The 22,165-nt window shown below is 44.8% G+C and overlaps 1 protein-coding gene across 3 annotated transcripts in view; it reads left to right on the top strand.

Annotated features, from left to right (window-relative positions):
- Nucleotides 1-22,165, top strand: part of LOC148037440 (urea-proton symporter DUR3-like) — a 204,885-nt gene that overhangs the window by 92,895 nt on the left and 89,825 nt on the right. The gene's annotated exons all lie outside the window — the stretch shown is intronic.

The raw sequence follows: 22,165 nt of genomic DNA, 5'->3' as shown, positions 1-22,165 counted from the left end.
CCCAGGGCCCCTGCATTGCTATCAGAGGTTTCAAAACCAGCCATATACAAGCCTTTCATAAGCACATCTCCTCATGCAAGCTTGATTTCTGCTTAGGGACATTTTCAATAGCAGCCCTTTTATTTGTGGCTCGATCACTTTTGGATGCTTCATTACTTGTAAGGCTCTCATCTAGAATCCAGTGTACTCAAAAGAAGATATCCATCATCTTTGCCATCATGGTAGGCCCTTGGGCAGCCCATCAAGGTTCCCTTGGTCTGATGCCTTGGTTCTTTGGGGCCTTCTTGGGCTTGAGAATGGGTGTTTAGCCACTAAAATTAAGCAAAAACTCATCGTGCATTAGTGCCTATTTCATTCTCCTTAAGATGGCCTCAAAAAGCAATTAAATGCTGAATACCACAATAAAAGGCTTTATTTTTGAACGGCAGGACAAATGCCCAAAAATCCTCTGTAAATAGAGTATGTTGTGCCTACAGCAGCCAGCTTCTTCCATGTGCTGTCCATAACTGTGGAGGTCATTGCCGACCCGTCCGGAGGTCCCTTCGCCCAGGCTGCTACACCCCTCATGCAGGTGTTGCAGTCTTCATCCAGGCTAGATCTGCTGTTGCCAGCCTTTTGGGAGGTTTTAACTGCTGCTGCCATCAACATTCAGCCTTCACCCTACTTCCTACTGCAGTTGCAAGCCCACAGCTGCCTGCATTTTCATCATCGGGAGGTTGTGCTGCTGCTTCCTTCTCTTGGCAACATACTACTCATGGGTTTTTCACCTCAGCATACCTGCATTATGAGCAGCTGGTCTCAGACAGCCTGCAATCATCATCATTCTCATCGTCCTTGCTATTTGTGAGCTGCTTACATAGCCAGCATGCCTGCCTTTTGCTGCTTGAACTTTGAAGTCATTAGAGACAACTTGCCGCCCTGAGGACTGTGTTGTGCTCCCTCCAGTAATGCCACAACATCATGTACACCTGATGGACTAGTGCTGCTATGTTATTGGGATTTGTCTCAAATACAACACACTCTAGGAGCTGTTCTCAATGTATCTGACACCACACTCAGCTCACCTCATCCTTGATCCTCAAGACGAGGAGGTTTGAGGTCCCTTTTGCATCATACACATTCATATTCATTCATTCTTCATCTGAGTGTTCTAGAGACTTTGTTCCATTGCCATCGTATAGTTTATGTTTTTTATTTTTATTAGCATTTCTTTACATGGTATCAAAACTAGGTGGTCACATGGTCACCTAAGCCTTAATAAATAAGCTTGGCATTCAAGTGAATGTGAGAAGGCAAGAAAGAGATGTCTCAACCATCACCATCAAAGTAGCCCTCGTTAGAGCTGATCTCCTTAATGTCAATATCCCTCTCATTGGATGCTCTTAATGAATGGCACCCAGCCTCCTCTCAATTGTAAGATTCTCCTTGAATTGAAGGGATGCCCCCAAGACCCATGTATATTCTCACATCAAATGAATATGATGAGATTTTGATGCAGAGATGAGAGAGAGTCAAACAAGTCTTATGCCCTTATTCTTGAGATCCATCTCATTATACTCCTACCCCTTTGGCGTATCATTCCAATGACTATGTTTACATCTCTAAGGGAGGTGCACACATGGTAACCATGAAACATATTTCACCAAGTGTGAAACAGACATTATCTACACTTTATGGACTAGTGCTACTACATTTCGGGATCTTCCTGGAGTACAACACTAGGAGTTGTTCTTCGACACCACACTCAGCTCACCTCATCGCCAATCCTCAAGGTGTGGATGTCTGAGGCATAGTATATCATATTCATTCATATTATTGTGTTCTGTTTTTGTTGCATAGTTTATGTTTATTGTCTCCCCTAGCATTTCTTTACATGATATCAAAGCTAGGTGGTCGCATTGGTACCTAAGCCTTGATAAGAAAGCTTGGCATTCAAGAGTATGTGAGAACACAAGAAGAGATGTCAAGAGCATCATCGCCAAAGCAGTCTGCCATGGAGCTTTTCTCCTTAGTGCCAATATCCCCTTATTGGAGGCTGCCTCACCCAGCCACAAGATTCCCTTAGTGCCAATATGCCCTTATGAGAGCTTTTCTCCTTAGTGTTGATATCTCCTTATTGGAGGCTATTCCTCCCAACCGCAAGATTCTCCTCAAATTAAAGGGATTCCCCCAAGATCCATGTACCTTCTCACTCAAGATGAATATGTAGAGATCTTGAGGTAGAGAAATAAGAGAGTCAGATAAGGACTAAACCCTTCTTCTTGAGATCCATTATTCACCTTGTTATACTCCTACCCCTTTGGCATATCATCCCAGCGACTGTGCTTACATCCAGAGGATGCTGCAAGGTGCACAACAGTTTGAGTATTAAGTTGATAAAGGTATAAAACATCCTGCCCAAAGAGAACACACGGAGCTGGGAATAGTACTACATGGAGTCTATCCAGGAATTGAAGGGATTCCCCAAGATCCATGTACCTTCTCACTTAAGATGAATATGTAGAGATTTTGAGATGGAGATGTGAGAAAATCAATAGCATTAAGCCCTTCTTTCTGAGATCCATTATTCACCCTGTCATACTCCTACCCCTTTGGCATATCATCCCAGTGACTGTGTTTACAACCTGAGGAAGGTCCACTGTGCATAACAGTTTGAGTATGAAGCTGACAAAGATACCCCCAAAAAGCTGTTCCTTCCATTGTCTGATGGTCCTTCTTCTGTCGGTGCTTATTGTATTTTGGTCACATTTTATTATGATTCATATGTACTTTTATCAGTATTTGTTTGCATCTGAATGATCATACTCGTTTTTCATTTTGATTTGCATGACAGTTTGTGTTACCCCTTGCATCTCCCATGCATTGGCATTATGTGAAATACGGCTCTTGGAATGGATGAAAACTCACAAATCTAAGCATCTCTCCAAGGTGAAAACCCTTGCATGTGTAAGCTTACTCCCTTCTACCTTGTGAAAGAGAGCTTGACTTGGATTCACCATATTCACAGCAACTACCATTGGCATCTTTGCTATGGCACTTCCTTGGCAGCTTACCATCATCTACCTCATCATCTCCTTTGCCTTGCAATGATTCTTTTTATGGGGGATGATTTATAAGTCTTGCTGTGCATTTATTGCCTTCAAAAGAAAAGACGACAAATCTAAGAGCCATTAAATTGGGCTACTCTAAAGAAGATATTCAGTGCCTCTGCGATCATAGTAGGCCCTTGGCCAAGCTATCAGGGCACCCTTGGTCTGATGCTTTGGTTTCTTTGAGGTGAAACCTTTTGGGTAAAATGAGGGTGGAGAACTGACTTTCTCTCTGTCTTGGGACCCTTTTGGGCGTGTGGGGTGGTTGATCCATCAAATTAAGGCAGGCATCCAACAAAAATTATTGTGTGTTAATCCCTTTTCTATTCTTCTTTAAACAGCCCCAAAAAGTGATTAAATGCTCAATACTTGACAAATGTCAAAAAATCCTCTATGTATAAAGCATCTTGTGCGGCATCCTATCCATCCATGATCATCCTACACCAGATAGCTTCTCCCACGTCCTGTCCACACCCTTGGAGTTCATTGCTAGTCTGTTTGGAGGGCCAACCTGCCTTCGCACAGCCTAGCTGTTGCAGCTTTCGCTAGCCTGGATTTGCTGTAGCCCACCCTTTTGGAAGTCTTAGCTGCTGTCCCATCATCATTCAATCTTTGCCCTCCTTCCTACTGCAATTGCTAGCCCACAGCTGCCTGCATTTTCATTATCAGGAGGTTGTGCTGCTGCTGTCATCTCCTGGGAAGCTGCTGCATTTCGGGCAGCTGGTCTTGGACAACTTGCTGTTGTCATCATTCTTCTTCTCCTTGCTGTTCATGGAGCTGCCTACAAGCCTAGGATACCTGCAGCTCACCTCATCCAGGGTCCTTGGGACAGAGAGGTTTGAGGCCCCTATTGTACCATATTCATGTATGTTCAGTCATCATTCTTTTGAGCCTGCTTAGTGTTGCTTTGTTTCACAGCCAAGGGAGACTATTAGTGGAAATAGCAGAACTTAATTCTACAGACTATGTTCAACTGCTGTCAGACACTGCATTTCTCTTTGTTTTCCCTAGCATTTCTTCATAATTGTCACTCTCACAATTAACTTACGATCAGGCATGCTGATACTTGAACAATTTTTAGGACTGCATATTGTGAACAACCTCTAGATCTTCAGAACTTCTATTTCCTCTCATGCATCTCTTTTATAGAAACTATTAGACTCAAAAGAAGTCTAGGGTGTTTTACAACAATCTAGAATGTCATACAAAATGGCTAAAATGCCTTTTGGGGTTGTTTGAATGAGTTGAAAAACGCTAGAAAATATCGTCATTTAGAGGTAAGTTGGTAGCTCAATGTCAATCATGGGAATAATACTTGAGTGCTGATCAAGAATTAGAAAGGACAAACTCCCTTGAAAATCCTTAATTCCAACCACTATCATAACCAATGCTAATGTCCCCCAAGTCACTATCATAGTCTCAAGTGTACTTGGGAAGACCATCGGTAGGGTGTGAAGATATGCTAGGGTTTGCGCTGAAAAAATACATAATGTATGAATATGACTAAAACATAATAACTCAGACAGTAACTTAATAAACAAAAACCCTAAATGCAAATCTCAAAACTCAAAATAGAAAAACACAAACACAAATACAAGAGAACTGAAGTGAATGAATCAATGCAGTAAATGAATGTAAGAGTGTATAGAATACTCAAAGGTAACACAGTGAGTGATGACGTCCACCATAGATGGATCCTGAGTGCTATAACCACCAGTCACAACTGTAGGAGTGTTGAGTAGTGAATGGCAGCAGGCTGGTCACCAAAGCGCAGTAGTTTGGAGGCTGTGGACGGGTAAACACAATAGTGTACCACCGAGGAAGGGTTGGACTGATCACCCAACGCTGAAGTCAGTCAGGTAACAACAGGTTGAGAGTGTACCGACATAGGGTGGCTTGCATAGCTGCAAAATGTAAGCTAAAAACAGGTGATAGCAGTGAAACAGGCCTGCATTGTCAAAATGCCTATTGTCTGGTACAAGCACTGATCAGCAAGGTGGAAGCTGGAAAGTGTCAACGCAAGTTGTCTAGGCCTGAAAAAGGTGTCGCCAGCAGTTCAGATGGATGCAATTGCTATGCAACAACAGGCTGATGATGATGTGGCAATAGTCGCGTGGGCTAGACAGCCAACCACTGATGAAGGTTGATGACTGAAAATATGCAACACAGAATGGAGACGTGGCTGAATGGTGGGCAGCCTTTCTATTTATAGATGTAGAAGGATCCTTGCAAATCAGGGTTTTACATATGGGACATAGAAACTCTCTAGAATCATTCCCCATTTAATGAAACTTTTGGTAATTTACATGTTTTGGGTCTTTTTAAAGAGCTCATCAGTATATAATTCAGTTTTAGCTCAACATCCCCTCTCAAGCCCAAAACTGGAACCAAATAGGGATTGTAAGAGAAGCTCAAGCCTATTTTTACCCCAAGGCATCCCACCCCAAAGTAGTTAGGGCATTGGACAAAGGGTGCACGGTGGTTGCCCAATGGTCTACCTAGACTACACAAGTGATGGTTAGCAAGATCTCTGCTGGTCGTTGTGTATTTTGTACTACATGCAATGAAACAATGCTTCATCTCTTTGTCTCTTGCCCTGTTGCTAGACAAATTTGGAGTTTTGTTTCCCGTGTGATCTGCGACAACTCAGCACTGGATATCAGTTCGTTTGTGGATTATGGGAAAGATGAATTCCTCGTTTTCTTTGCATTCAAATTACTCTTGCCTTTTCCATTTCCTTAGATAGACTAATCAGTCTTTTCAATTTATGCTGGCCACTGCCAATCATCTTATGTTAGAATATGCTCAAGCTAGTGAGGGTAAAGGGAGTTCTTTACCAGAAGGGGAACATGTGGTCGCTGTTATGGGTGCTGATCTGGTTCTTCAGCAGATTACTGCCTTTCATGAGAGGGCAGCCATCTTTTACTTTATGAAAAGGACTCCTTTGATCACTGAATTCGTGCTTGGTTGCAATCTATGCTTGTCAATGTGGAGGTATGTCAGGATGATGCTTTAGGGGAAGGACAGGACTCCCTTGTGGAAGAGATTTATGATGGTCCGAGGGGCTTCTTTGAGGTTCTTTTCTGCTCCTAGGATGTGCGTACTCATATTATGCAATGTATCCCGCTGTTCATGGATGGTCAGTTAGTTCACATGGTTCCATGGAGGCCTATGACAGAGTTTTAGGAGATACTTAGACAGGCTTGTCCAATTTGGGTTGAGGTGGTTGATTTTCCTACACATCTTTGGCGACTTCTTCCCTTGGTTTTGAGATTTCTTAGTGAGGTGTTGATGGAGTCTCCCTTGGCCTCTTGCAATAGGAATAGGGCTTGTATGCTTTGGGATATAGGGAAACCTCGCTCGACCAAAGTTTGTTTTGAGGTTCTAGGGTTACAAATATGAATTGAAATGGGCCACATTTGTTGGACATTGTTTCAGATGTGGACAATTGAAACATTTTATTTCAGAATGTGATAGAAGCTAGGATGTATTGCAGCGGTGTATGGATCTTGATTTGGATATGCATGACCATCATTCCTAATAGATGGTTTAGCAGCCTGAAGGTGTTCTTGAGCCAATTGTCCACTAGGGACAAGTAGATGGAAAAAACGTTGCTTCTCAAGTTGGTATTGAGCGTGCATCGCTTTCGGTGGGTCAGAATTTGTCTCCTCAGGATAATTCTTGGGTTATGATGGTTCGTCCTAATGCTAGAGAAGAGCCCCGGTCAACTCTTGTTCACCCAGCTCTGTAGACTATCACTCAGACTTTTCAACGCAGAGGTAAGGGGTTCTATATGAAACCTCAACATGCAGTTGGTGCAAATGAAAAAAGGGTTTCTGATACTGCTCTGCGCCTTGACTCGAGAGGGAGGTTGGTTCCTTCTCGGGATGTTTTCCATTCCCAACAACAATAGTTTCCTTCTTATTGTAACCAGCCTTTTTTCCATGGATGGGTGGTAAGTCCCTGATTACAACTTAATTACAGCAGCAAACAATTAATGCAAATCTAAAAATACAAATTTACCTACTGATCTTGGACAATGCACACTTGATTGGCCTCAAAATTGGCATCCCTTTCGATATTTCTTTAGCTTTATTGAAGAAGAAGTTGATTTACAATGAGATTTTTCCAATCTCTTTCAGTATTCCAACTCCCCTTGCTGTGATGAATCGCCAGCAAGTCTTCAATCTGATTTGCCCCTTGATTCGGGTGATCAATTGGCCTTCACCCACTTTGATGGAGATGGAAAATACCCCAAATTCAATTATTTATTGGTCCCTCCACTTGAATAGGCTAAAAATAGCTTTAGCCCTATTGAATCCAAGTCTTGGAGCTTCCAATTTTTGGCATGCTTCCCGAGGCTGCTGCTTAACCCTAATTTCTGTTGCAGATTAGGGTACAGCAGAGAAATCTGAAATTTCTTAGTCTCTAGGGGTCCAAATGCTGAGATTTTCGGAGCAAGACTGTGAAATGGCTAGGAGATGAGAGGGAAAGTTGTAGAGAGAGAAAATTCAGAGTTTTGCTGAAGAATGATTGAGAATCGGTCAAAAGCAGCTGCTGCCTTGCCACAATAGCTTGTAGATGCAAAGAACTGAAGAGAATCAGTCAATTACTGCTGTTGCCTTGTCTCAACAGCCTGTAGATGCTGTCACCTGTTGTTGATTGGTCTTCTCCTTCCCTTGGCAGCCTCAGAAGGTTCTCCAATGGCTGCAAATCAGACCAGTGACCTCTCCTCCCTCTCTCTTGTAGGCTGAATTTATAAAAATGCCTCTCTCCAGCCTCTAAAGACGTTTTGTAGTCTTGCATGGGCTTTTTTGACAAGTGACAGCCTTTCCAAATGGTTTTTCCATCATTTTTCATCATTAAATATTAATTTTCAGTCTTTAAATACTGAAAATTAATCTAATAATTATTTCGATGCCTTGAAAATTAATCTGATTGGCCAATAATTAAATTGGCTAGGCAACTTCCATACTCGAGTGTGTCTACGCCATCTTTGACCATCAGTTTGGTGTTAGGTACCATTAAACGTTACTTCTATAGTGTCACCAACTGATACTTATGGCCAAATGAATGACCTAGGCCAACAACTGGCACCAAATACCACCAAGTACGTGTGCGGAATAACTTATAGCAACTTTTGCCTTTGACATCCCATGATTTCTTCAGGTCCCAGCATAGCAGCCAGAAACATTAGAAATGTTTAGAAACGAAACGTTAGAAACATGTTTTGTAAAGCTATACTATGGTTTAGAACTCAAACATTATGATTCATACATATCACACAAAGAAAATTGAAATTAACATGTAAATAGCCTATCTATAATATGGACTGAGTTAAGTTGCAACATCATGATTCTCATTTCAAAACAAACTGACAAAATGTCAAAATCAAGAATGAATCGTAATATATCATAAATAACTCATAAATGAGACTAAAGTCGTATAATATTCATATCTCAAGACAAGAAGAGATACTAGATTGACAAAGTTCAATAACTAAACAAAATCACAAAAAAATCAGGCTCTTTTCCAAAATCTTGAGCCCTCATGAGTCATTACACATTATCATCATCATGTTTAATATTGCCTAATAGTTTTTGTCAAAAAAACCATGTTTTGAGTTCCAACTGACCAAAAAAATTTATTAAAAAAGAACACCCACTTTTTTTACTCTCAGAAACGTTTCGTACTTAAGAAACATTTCATAAGTTTCAAACTCAAAGAAACGCGTTTCTTAGCTGCTATGGGTCCCAGGCTCGTAATTTTACTTTAACCCCAGTTGCACCTCACATGTGCCACATTTACTTAATCATGTGATTAATAATTAATCCACATGTTAAGTGAGGTTTCAAAAATACATGTCCTCATGACACTTGTACTTCGATTGCTAGTTTGGAAAAGGTAGATGTGGTAGATGTGATTTGAAGCGAGATAAAAGGATTTCAGGCAGCCAAAACAATTGATGCCAAAGAGAAAGGGAAAGTGGGGGTTCAATAGTTTCAATTTTCTGTGATCCATTATGAGAATTGCATTATGGAATGTTAAAGGTATTTCTTCGGGCAGTAAACAATATCGGTTGTGCAAAGTTGTGTTAGCCGGCAATTGGGATGTTTTTTGTGCTATGGAGCACAAACAACATGCTTTGGTAGGATCATCTTATGTATATAAGGATTATTTAGTCTTTTTTAGTGGTCGTGCTTCACATAAATGTAGAGTTATGTTAGCTGTCAAATCTTCTTTGCAACCAACTTTGATTTCTCAGGACTATCTCGGCAGATTTATGATTTTGGAAATCCTATATGAGGGGAAGGTTTTATGGCTAGTGGGTGTGTATGCCCCTTCTACTGCTTGTGAATGTTGTCAGCTTTGGGATGACTTGCATTGCCTTTGCCATGGCTCGTCAGGGCTTTGTAATGGGAGACTTTAATACCGGTACATTGCTGGATTAGACGACCTCACAACACTCTAGTTATGGATGGTCATGAGCGACAGGCTTGGGATGCTTTAGCAGCTGTGTCTTTGAAACAGGACATGTGGTCGTGGATGCATTTCTCTCAATCAGGATATACTTTTCGTTCTCTTTAGCATCCAAACACATGGGCCAGACTAGATAGGATCTATATTTGTCAGAGTGATTCTTTTCTCCCTGTAGTCATTGATATATGGGTGGAGCGACAACATGTCTTGTCTGATCATTATCCTTTGATTTTGGAAATGATACACCAACTGGTTCATGCTTATAAGGCTCTCCTAGCTTGTTTGCCTATTTGTTTCAATCAATCCTTTGTGTTGCAAAGTTAGTTTCTGGAATGTATTAAGCAATGAACTGTTTCCTTTCGTTTAAGGGTCCTATCAAAAGGGATAGAAGCATGGGCTGTTTTTAGGAATAATGCGCATTCGTTATCCTGAAAGTGTGGTACTCAACATGGTTCCTTGTTAGAGCTGAATTAAAGCATGCACAATCTTTGTTGGCCCATTTGTTGTCTCTGTGTTAGTTGGGAGATACCACTGATGACTTACATGCATTGAATGGTTGAAAGCCCAAGTTCAATCTCTACAGGAAGAGGAATATGCTAAATACAAATTGTTGTCTAGAGCGGAAGCTTTGTATGACAATAAGTGTCAATCTCATCAATTCTTTGCTCGATTACATCGGAAATACGCTCGAGAAAATATTGTGCGCTTGAAGAATGAGCAAGGTGCTATGGTGACAGATCTTGTATCCATAATTTTAGATGTGTGTAGATTTTTATAAATCATTGTTGGGCCCTCAAGAGATTCTTTCTGATGCTATACACTCAGCTCTTAGATACATTTGTGATCTGGTTAGTAAACAAGTTCGGCCAGAATGGGTAGCCCTAATGAAGGCTGATATTTCGGAGGATGAAGTGGAAGAGGTGGTCTCATTTGCTTAGAAGGAAAAGCCCTGGTTGGGATGGGCTTCCTAATGAGTTGTTTTCAACTAGTGTTGAGCAGCTTAAGGATCCGTTGACTTGCTTGTGTCAGTAGGTTTGGAATTCTGGTGTCATGCCGTCAGACTGGAAGATTGTAGTCATTCGGTTATTGCCTAAGGTTCCCTCTCCTACCTCTTTGAAACAATGGAGACCCATTTCTGTTATGGGCTCTTTATATAAAATCTTCTAAAAAATCATTGCCAACAGCTTGTAGAAAGCATTTCCACATTTGGTTCATCCACGTCAATACGGTTTCATTAAGGGTCAGAATATAATACACAACATTTTGAATGTTCAACTGGGGATTGACTTTGCAAAAGCTTCAGGCCGATAGATGGTTATGCTTCAGCTTGATATTGAAAAGGTATTTGATCATGTGAGCTGGTTGTTTTTGAAGCAGCTAATGTTCACCATGGGTTTTGGGCCATGTATGGTTTCTCTTGTGGATACTATTACCTAGGGGGGAGTGGCCTGTATTGCACTTAATGGAGGGATCACTGATCAAATTGCCTTATCTTGGTCCCTTCGGCAAGGTTGCCCTCTTAGCCCTTTGTTGTTTGCATTGGTCACTCACCCGATACTTTCTTTGTTGGATAAGTTGGCCAATCAAAGATTGTTGGTTTGTCTCTTCCCAGTGGGGCCCAACTTGTGGGTCAATCTTTGGCAGATGATTCCTTTATGTTTCTTAAGGCAGATCGTTCGAATGTTGATCGGGCAATGGTAGCGTGGAAACTTTTGCTATGGCATCGAGACTCCATATTAATGCTCAAAAATCCACTCTACTCTCTTGTACGGAAAATGATTTGTAGGCTTTGGGCTGGAATGGTATGTGATCCTTAAGGGAAATATAACTACATGTTTGGGTTATCCTATTGGGGTGGAGGTAGCTCCTCGTGCCTTGTTGGATTGGATGGCATCCCGTATTCATGATCGGTTTATGTATTGGAAGTGTCAAGCCTAGCCTCTCCATGTGAGACTTAAAATTGCTCAATGCATTATGATCAGCATGATTTCATTTTTCTTGCGATTGCTTCCTTGGACTAAGAAGTCCCTATTGGAATTAGTTCAGCCTATCTGATTCATGTTATGGAAAAAGAAAGGAAATCGCCTGGGCTAGGTGTGGATTTCATGGCAGCATGCGACTACTCCTAAAAGGATGGAGGGAGCAGCTCTTTTGGATGTTAATTTTCATATGGTTGCTTTGAGGGTAGCTCTTCTGTAGGCAGTCTGTGTTGAGAGTCATCCTTGGACAAATATAGCAAAATTTATCATAGAAAGGACTGGCATTTCTCATGGTAGCACGGTTATTCAGGCTTCTTGGTGGCATGTGCTTAACTCTATAAGATCTATTAAGGTCTCCCAGTCTTTTCTCCTTTCCCATATGATCACATCTTGGCAGGCGATATTACGTTTTGTAGTTTGGCACCTTCCTGATTTTCATAAGGAGGATAATTCCCTGTTAGGAGAAGTACTGGATACCTCTAGATTGTTGGATTGGCTTGATAAAGATTTGCAGCGAGACAAGCTCAATTGAATGGGGCGTTTGGGTTTGCAAATAGTCCTGGATGGGGTCATTCTTGGGCAGGCGCCTCTTTATTCTTTTTGGTGTATTCGTCAACATTTTCGGGTGCCTAGTGGATATCGTGATATTTGGTCGGCCATATAGGACAGACTTTTGAGGTACTATCCTTTGCCAGCGTCACAGCTATTGTCTTTGTGGCGTGATTGGATGTTTGTGATTTGTGATGATTTCGAGAAAAGGTCAGCTTACCAGATATATCATCAGATGGTGGAGGCCAAGAGATGGGTCAGAGATAAGGCTAATAAAGTATGGCATACTCGGGATAGCAAAAAGAAGTGGTAGGATAGATTCATGCAACTCTAGAAATCTAAGGTTCCGTGTCAAGGAAAAGTGTTTATATGGAGGCTACTTATTGGGGCTCTTCCTACTGGGAATGTGCTGCGTGCTTGCAAGATCTCTGCTGGATGATGTGTATTTTGTACTACATGTGATGAGACAGTGCTTCATCTGTCTCTTGCCCTGCTGCGAGATAGATTTGGAGTTTTGTTTTTCATGTATGATTCTCTTTGACTCAGCACCGGATATCAGCTCGTTTGTGGATTATGGGAAAGATGACCTCCGTGACTTCTTTGCGTTTAAACTATTCTTGCCTGTTCCATTTTCTTAGATGGACTGCCTTGTGGCATATTTGGCGTACTCGGAATGCCTTTATTTTCGATTCAGTATCTGGCATTCATGGTCATGTGGCCCAAATTTGTGGTTTAGTGTTGTGGAAAATCTCCTCTATGCTGTCTGCTGATCTGATACTTCTTGACATTGCTGCTCCTTGGCTGGATACTATTTGCTCCACACCAGCTGTTCTTTTGGTGTGACATTTCTATGTTAGAGTCCGTGTAGACTTTTCTCTATGCCTGTTATTTTTAATGTTGACCTGATGGTCTGATGTAAATATTTACTACTCAATTCAATTATCTTCACAAAAGAGAGAGAGAAATGAAATGATATATTAACGTCTACAAAAAGCCAAAATGACCTATGAGACCATGAGTTACAATCATGTGTATGATGGTACAACTGTCTGGGAAAAATATGTAGCACAAAGCAAAATAAGAAAGGAAACTAACTATGGCTATGTGTAAAACATAGAGCTCTATCTAGTAACAATGAGCTCCAAATGGTACAATCTCATGTGGGTATGGAGGGCCTAGCTCTAGCCCGAGCAATAATCCCCTGTATCCGCCTATGAAGGTGTCGTCGGTGTTTGTGTCAAGTCCTAGGACGTCTGGATCGGCTAAGTTGAACGGCTCGATCAATCGGTACTCCTTGTCTGTGTGTGGACTGTGGCGGTGAGAGAGGCTCTCGTGTGGATTGTGGCTATAATTGTATTGCCTTGCATGCTTCTTCGGCTCGCGAAAATATGACTCGACTTCAGGATTCAGAAGGTCACATGGTCACTGATCCGCCGACCATTATCAATATGTGCAGAAATTATTTTATGGATCTTTTTGGTTCTTCTTCCTTGCAGTCTAGCCAGGTTACGCATGCCCGCTCGGTCTTCTATCAGCTGGTCCACCAGCAGGTTCCGTTTGATATGCAAGCCTCTTTGTAGGCGGATATTTGCGAAGAGGAGGTTATGGATGTCTTGTTGCACCTGCCTAAGGATAAAAGTCCTAGTTGGGATGGTCTCACTAATGAATTTTTTGAGCACTCGGCCACGCAGTTGGTAAAGCCATTGGTGGTCATGTTCCAGCAGGTTTGGGAAACAGGGGTCATGCCTTCTTCATGGAAAGAAGGCCTTATCAAACTGATCCCCAAGGTCCCTTCGCCGTCAAAGCTGCAACACTGGAGACCAATTTCGTTGATGGGCGTGATGTATAAAATCTTTTCCAAAGTGCTGGCAAATCGGCTTCACAAGCACCTTCCAGCTCTTGTGCACCCTCTCCAATATGGTTTTATTAAGGGACGCAACATTTTGCATAATATCTTAAATGTGCAAATGGCTATTGATTATGCGCGGCACTCCAATCAGCAAGTGGTCTTGATTCAATTGGACCTGGAAAAGGCGTTTGACTGTGTGGACTGGTCTTTCCTTGCAGATCTTATGTTTGCTATGGGCTTTGGTATCCGCATGTCCCGATTGATCTACACCATTAGTACTGAGGCTTCTTCAAGAGTTATGCTTAATGGTGGGGTCACAGAGCCATTTCTCCTTGCACGCTCGCTCAGACAGGGCTGCCCTTTGAGTCCTCTCTTCTTTGCCTTGGCGACTCACCCGGTCCTTTCAATGTTATCCTCCATGGCGGCTTCTGCCCAGCTGGCAGGGTTATCTCTTCCTTTGGGGCAGCACTTCATTAGCCAATCTTTGGCTGATGACTCCTTTATGATTTTGCAGGCGGACAGGGATAACACTCGCAAGGCATTAGATGTTTGGACGCTCTTTGGTCAAGCTTCTGGTCTTCGCATCAATGCCTTCAAGTTAGCCATTCTCAGTTGCACGGAGCCTGATTTAGAGTCATTAGGCTGGCAGGGCCAGGTGGTTTCCCGTGGCTCAATTGTCAGGCATCTTGGATACCCATTGGGGGTGGATGTACGGCCAAAGGACCTGCTGGAGTGGATTTCACACAAACTGGCCGCGAAGTTTATGTATTGGAAGTCGCAAGCCTGGCCGTTCCATGTCCGCCTCAAAGTGGCTCAGACAATTATGCTACCAATGCTGACTTATTTCCTGCCATTACTGCCATGGACGCCCACTACTTTGAAGGCTCTCACTCATCCCATTCGTTTCATGCTATGGAAGAAAGATTCACTGCAGGCAGGCATTTTCTGGATTTCATGGTCACATGCATGTACCCCTAAGCGCATGGGTAGTGGAGCTATTTTGGATGCAGAAACTCATATGCTGGCTCTTCGTTGGTCTCTGTTTCGTGCCATGTGTGTGGATCATCACCCGTGGACCATCATAGTCCGTTATTTTCTTGAGGACAGCGGGCTCCGCCAGGGTAACACACGGCTTCGGGCCTCATGGTGGCATGTCCTTAATGCTGACTCTCGATTTTCCAGTCCCTCTTCCTCTTTGTTACTACACTTGGTCGGCTCTTGGAAAGTGGTGCTCCAAAAGGCCCGTTGGCATCCTGTAGGGGACCGCGTGCAGACTAATTCTTTTCAGCTGGAATTGTTGGCAGTGTCCAGATTACTTTCATGGGAAGATAAACATCAGCTTAGACCAAGATTTAACCGCATGGCCCGTTTGGGTGTGACTTCGATTGCGGATGCTACCCTTGCTTCTCGCAATGTCTTTGCATCGTTTCGGACTGCTAGGATACTTTTCCGGATCCCGTGCGGATACCGTGATTTATGGGGGAAGCTTGCCTCGGAACTTCAGGGTAGGCAACCCTTTCTTGCCTTGGCTATGGATCGCCCCTGGCAGGACTGGGACTTTGCAGGCCGGTTGAGTCTGGAAAAGGCCTCTACTAATCAGGTGTATCATATTCTCATTAAAGATCACCAATGGCTGGGTGTGAAAGTTAATAATGTTTGGGGCCTGCGGAAATCATTGTCATGGTGGCAAGCAACGCTGATGGAGGGATGGCAGAATAAGACACCTTTCAAATGCAAGGTCTTTCTGTGGCGGGTAATGATTGATGGTCTTCCTCTTGCCTCGACCCTTTCCAAGGGTCGAATCTCGAATGGCAATTGCTTCTTCTGCACCACTTCGGCGGAATCGGCCCGACATCGTTTTCTTTCTTGCCCGCTCGCCAAGAATATCTGGTCACTCTTGTCGCAAATCTGGCACGCGGTGGTGGGGTCCTCATTGATTCCTTTCGATTGGGTTTTTGTGCGCCCGAAGTATCCCACACCGCCACCGTTACACATGAAGATCTTATTCCATTTTTTCAGATACTGGGGATGCTGGCACATTTGGACCACCCGAAATGCTTTTCTCTTTGATTCGGCTTCTAATGTACCGCGACATATTTCAAGGCTTAAAGGGCGCTTGCATTGGCAGGTAGATCTCATCAGGCACTCTGACTTGCTCCCTCGGGAGGATTTGCATTCCTGGCATTTGGCAATTGCCTCTGGGTCCTTGCCATGATTGGTGTAACCTTTTAGTACCCTAGTCCGGGGATTTCCCACACGTTGGCCTACGGCCCTCGTGTCTCTTGTACTCGTGTAATCATGTAATCTTGTACTTATTTCGTAATTAATACAATTACCTTTTACGAAAAAAAGAGAGAGAGAGAGAGAGAGAGAGAGACGACGCGATGGCGGATCTGCTTCCCCCGTGACCTGACGACGAACCCCCTCTGCGTTGCGGGCGATCTTCCCGCGGACCTGCGTGGAGGTTGTCGGCCCTGACGTCCGCGTCCTGCCGTCGCCTGGACCTTCCGCCTACTTTGCCTACTGACGGCCGCGAACCCCGTCAGCACGTGCCGTTGCTGCGCCCGTCAGTCTCGCGTGCCCACGCCTGTCGCAGCTGCCACCGCCGTCTGCGCCTCGTGCCTGCTCGCTGGACGCCTGCTGTGACTTCGCCTGCCTCGACGTCTGGCGTTTGCCCCTCCTGTCGAACGTTGCCCCGCCTGACGTCTGCCCTGGCTGACGCCCGCCCTGCCTGACGCCTGCCCCGCCTGACGTCCGCCCTGACTGACGCCTGCCCCACTTGTCGTCCGCCCTGCCTGACATCTGCTCCGCCTGTGGTAGACTTCTCTGTGTCAGCGTGCGGGGCTGCCACAGCCACATTTACGCCTCCCCCGTGTTTCTCCTGTTACCCGGCACCCCGGGTCATCTGCGCGTGTCTGCCCGGTTCTCCGTTGTAGTCCTGTTGCTGCAGCCGGATGGTGCGCCCCCTGATCTGTACACAGAGGGGGAGAGAGAGAGAGAGAGAGAGAGAGAGAGAGAGAGAGAGAGAGAGAGAGAGAGAGAGAGAGAGAGAGAGAGAGAGAGAGAGAGAGAGAGAGAGACGCCTGAACGAGTGCACGCCTGTTCGGCTGTGGCCCCCTGCTTTTCGTCCGCGGGCAGAGCTAAGGAAGCAGTATGGCTGGCCTGGATATGGATTTTCTAGACCGGACGGTGGCAGCCCTTGGCCCTATATTCATCGAGCTCGTGCCTCAGTTCTTTGATTACCCTGTTTCTCTCCTGGAGGGACGTTTCAATGTCCACCTTCCAGGAGGTGAAGTGTGATGTGATCTCAGCGTAGATTTCGTTCTTCCATTCTTGCACTTTCGTGCTTATTTCCTCCCTGATTTGGTGTGCAGTTTCCGTGCACATTGCTGCCATGATTTCCTTGATGTTGCTGATGTCTTGGTCATGCGCCTTGCATACATCTCGGAGGGCCTCCATGCCTTTCCTTGTGTGGTAGTCTGTCACCTTGTCAATGCTGCTCCAAATCGCTGAGTATTTCTCATTCTTCTCCCCCCTTGTCCGGCTGCTTGGTGACGGGGATGTCTTGTTCGAGCCCATCCCTTCCTTACGGTTCCGGGGCTTGCTCAGGGGGTGTGGGCATCCGGCCTCATTGTGGTTGTGGATGCGTGATGGGCGGTGGTGGGAGGTGGCGGAAAAGTCGGGTATGGGCAGGGCTAGTGGCGGTGGCAGTGTTCGAGCCGGACGAGAGGGCGTTCGATTTTCAGTGGACTCGGACGGGATTGTGTGGGGGGGAAGGGGGGGGGGGGGAGGGAACTCGGACGAGGGCGGGACTCGGACGAGAGACGTCCAAATGTGGGGGGGAGCTTCGGACGAGATTGTTTGGGGGGGGGGGGGGGGCGGGAACTCGGATGAGGACGGACGGTGGGAGAGACTCGGACGGCGGGTGAGAGAGAGACGGCGAGAGACTCGGACGGCAAGAGAGACTCGAACGGCGAGAGAGAAAGAAAGGTTTCTTGTATTGGCAGATGGATCTTCTCTGCCACTCTGACATCCTCTCTCGGGAGGACTTACGCCCGAGGGCTGCATAGCCTCGGGTTAGTCTATCTTCCGCGGCCTTTCTCAGGGTAAATCTCGGTCCAGAGAATGTAATCCCCAGATAGACGTATCTTTGGACCACGTGCACGGTTTCTCCACCGTATGTGAAGGGAGGTACCGACCGACGGAGCCATTGGGTTGATGTGTTGAACACCATGACCTTGGTTTTCCCCAGGTTCACAGTTAGGTCTTTGTCTTGGCAGAAGGCCTGTAGTGCGTCCAGTTGTCGCTGCAGCCCTTCGGGTGTGCTGGAGATGAGGACTATGTCGTCCACATATAGTAAGATAGGTATCAGTGTCCCTCCCAGGCTCGATCCCACCTCGCCCAATTTATCTATGTACTCTGAGATCTCATCAATGTAGAGGCCAAATAGGGTGGGCGAGAGTGGGCATCCTTGCTTGACTCCTATGGTGCTGGTGATCTCCTTTGACAGCCCTCCCGGTGCCCAAACTCGGCCCGTTACCGATTCATATAGTGCCAATATCCCCCATCGTATTTCGGTTGGTACCTCAAGTTCCTGTAGTCTCTGCGTGAGCCTCGCTCGTGGGACTGTGTCAAAGGCCTTGCGGAAGTCCACGAAGCAGCAGTACACTCGTCTTCCATGCGCTCTGCCCTCCTCTATGATGGCTCTCAGTGTGAGGATATGGTCAAGGGTGCAGAACCCCCTCCTAAACCCTACTTGTCCTGCTGCTCGGTGTTGGTGTTGCTCTGCCCACTTGCTCAGCTCGTGTTCCAGTATGGATCCATAGAGCTTGGCTAGTACATGGCCAACCATGACTGTTCGGTAGTTCGTGGGAACCATGGGGTCTCCGGCCTTCAGGATAGGTATTATGGTGTTGGCTGACCAACTGGCTAGGAAGCCTTCGCATAGGGCTCTGTTGAACATGTATGCTAGGAGAGGTGCCAGCCTGTCTCTAGCATGGGTCAAATGCTCTGCTACCAAGCCTTCGTGGTCTTGGGCACGGCCATTTTGGAGTCTGTCAATGGCGTCCCGAACCCGCCCCGTGCTGAAGAATGTGGATGATCCGGGTCTGCTCCCTGGGGGCTGGGTTAGCTGCACAGAGAGAGAGAGAGAGAGAGATTTCTGTCATGGCGAATCTGTAGGTGTCAATTGGTATTAATATGTCCTTTCTCGACTAGCATATAGGGCATGGGGATGACAAAGATTTGGCGGAATCGGATGGTGACTCATTGCCTGAGGATTTTGGGCAATTGATGGATGGGGATGAGACGTGTAAACGTTGTAAGATGTCGTTTGATGAACCGGTTTTATGTGCCCGAATTTACCTCAGCAAGATGTTTATGTTTCATGCTCACAGACTAATGGGTCTCTTCAGTTTATGCTTGCCACTGCCAACAATCTTATGTCGGATTATGTTCATGCCAATGAGGGTAAAGCGAGTTCTTTATTGGAAGGGGATCATGTGGTTGTTGTCATGGGAACTGACCTGGTCTTACAACAGATTGCTGCTTTGCATGAGACGGCAGCTATCTTTTGCTTTACGGGAAGGACTCCTTGGATTACTAGGATTCGTGCTTGGCTGCAGTCCATGCTTGTCAGTGTTTAAGCTTGTCAAGTTGATGCTTCAGGGCAAGTGTAGACCCCTCTCGTTGAAGAGATCCATGATGGACTGAGTGTGTTTTTTGACATCCTTTTTCGTTTTTTGAAAGTGCGTGCTCACATTATGCAACATATCCCTTTGTTCATGGATGGTCAGCTAGTACATATGGTCCCATGGAGGCCTATGGTTGAGTTTCAGGAGGTACTCAAGCAAGCATGCCCAATTTGGGTGGAGGTGGTTGATTTTCTTGCACATCTTTGGCTATTTCTTCCTTTGGTTTTGAGAACCCTTGGTGAGGTGTTGGTGGAGTCTCGGTTGGCCTCTTGCAATAGGAATAGGGCTTGTATGCTTTGGGATATAGGGAAACATCGCCTAACCAAAATTCGTTTTTCGTTCCTTGAAAGTGCGTGCTCACATTATGCAACATATTCCTTTGTTCATGGATGTTCAGCTAGTACATATGGTCCCATGGAGGCCTATGTTTGAGTTTCAGGAGGTACTTAGGCAAGCATGCCCAATTTGGGTGGAGGTGGTTGATTTTCCTGCACATCTTTGGCGACTTCTTCCTTTGATTTTGAGAACCCTTGGTGAGGTGTTGGTGGAGCCTCGGTTGGCCTCCTGTAATAGGAATAGGGATTGTATGCTTTGGGATATAGGGAAACCTTGCCTAACCATAATTCGTTTTGAGGTTCTTGGGTTGCAAACATTGGTTTATGAGCTTAAATGGGGCACATTTGCTGGAGACTATTTTAGATGTGGCCAATTGGGCCATTTTATTTCAGAATGTGATAATAGCCTTGAGGTATCGTAGCGTTCTTTGGATCCTGACATGGATATGCAAGATCATCATCCCCAGCAGATGGTTTAGCAGTCAGAAGTTGATCCTGTGCCTCTATGTCTAGTATGGACATGATGATGGAAAGAAGGATGCTTCCCAAGCTGGTGTTGAGCATGCATGGCTTTCGGTTGGTCGGAATTTGCCTCCTCAAGACGATTCTTGGGTCATTGTGGTTAGACGTAATGCTAGATAGGATTCTCGTTCGACTCCTGCCCACTCACCTCCACACCCTATCACTCAGACTTGTCAACGCAGAGGTAAGGGGCTTTATATGAAACCTCAATCTTCACGTGTTTCTCTAGTTGGTGCGGATGATAAAAGTGCTTTTGATTCTGCTTTGCGCATTGACGCGCGTAGGAGGCTTGTGCCTCCTCGGGATGTTTTCCGTTCTCAGCAACGGTTTTCTTCTCGTGCTTCAATTGCTAGTTTGCAGAGGGCAGATCTTGTAGATGTGATCTGAAGTAAGATGGAGAGATTTGAGGCAGCTAAAGCTATTGATGTTAAAGGGAAAGGGAAAGTGGTGATTTAGTAGTTTTCTTTTCTATGATTTATCATGAGACTTGCTTTATGAAATGTTAAAGGCACTTCTTCGAGCAGTGAGCAGTATTGAATGTGGAAAATTGTGTTAGCTGGAAATTGGGATGTTTTTTGTACTATGGAGCACAATATACAGTTTTTTTTAGTGGTTGGGTTCCACATAAATTTGGAGTTATGCTGGCAGTTAGATCTTCCCTGCAACCATCCTTGGTTTCTCAGGACCCTCGCGGCAGATTTCTGGTATTGGAAATCCTATATGAGGGAGAGGTTTTATGGTTGGTGGACATGTATGCACCTTCTACTGCTCGGGAATGTTGTCAGCTTTGGGATGACTTGCATTGCCTTGCCATGGCTCGTCAAGGCTTTGTTATGGGCGACTTTAATGCATGTGTATTTGTGCATCAGGCAACTTCACCGCACTCGATCATGGATGGTCATGAATGATAGGCTTGGAATGCTTTGGCAGCTGTGTCCTTGAAACAGGACATGTGGTCTTGGATGCATCCTTTACTGTCTGGATATACATATCGTTCTCTTCAGTATCCAAACACTTGGGCTAGACTTGATTAGGATCTACATTTGTCAGAGTGATTCTTTTCTTCCTGCAGTCATTGATATGTGGGTGGAGCGACAACACGCTTTGTCAGACCACTATCCTTTGGTTTTGGAATTGACCCATGGACTTGATGCCTTTAAGGCTCTGCTTGCTCATTTGCCTCTTAATTTCAACCAATCTTTTTTGCTGCAAAATCAGTTTTGGAATGTATTCAGTGATTGATTGCTTCTTTTTGCTCGAGGGTCCTATTAGGAGCGATGGAAGCATGGGCTGTCTTTAGGGATAATGCATGAGCATTGTCTCGATAGTATGGTATTCAGCATGCTTCCTCTTTGCGAGCTAAATTGCAGCATGTGCAATCTTTGTTGGCCCACTTGTTGTCTCTGTATCAGTTAGGGGATACCACTAATGACTTGCTCATATGGATTGAATGGTTGAAATGCAGAGTTCAATCTCTTCAAGAAGAGGAATATGCTAAATACAAATTGTTGGCTAGAGCGGAAGCTTTACATGATAATAACTGTCAATCTCATCAGTTCTTTGCTCATTTATGCCAGAAATATTCTTGGGAAAATATTGGGCGTTTGAAGGATGAGCAAGGTGTTATCGTGATTGATCCTGCTTCCATCATTCAAATGTGCGTTAACTT

The sequence above is a fragment of the Lygodium microphyllum genome, chromosome 4 (assembly GCF_053477565.2).
Source record: "Lygodium microphyllum isolate KBCC chromosome 4, Lygodium_microphyllum_v1.1.10, whole genome shotgun sequence".
NCBI lineage: Eukaryota > Viridiplantae > Streptophyta > Polypodiopsida > Schizaeales > Lygodiaceae > Lygodium > Lygodium microphyllum.
This window is presented reverse-complemented; position numbering and strand designations above follow the sequence as displayed.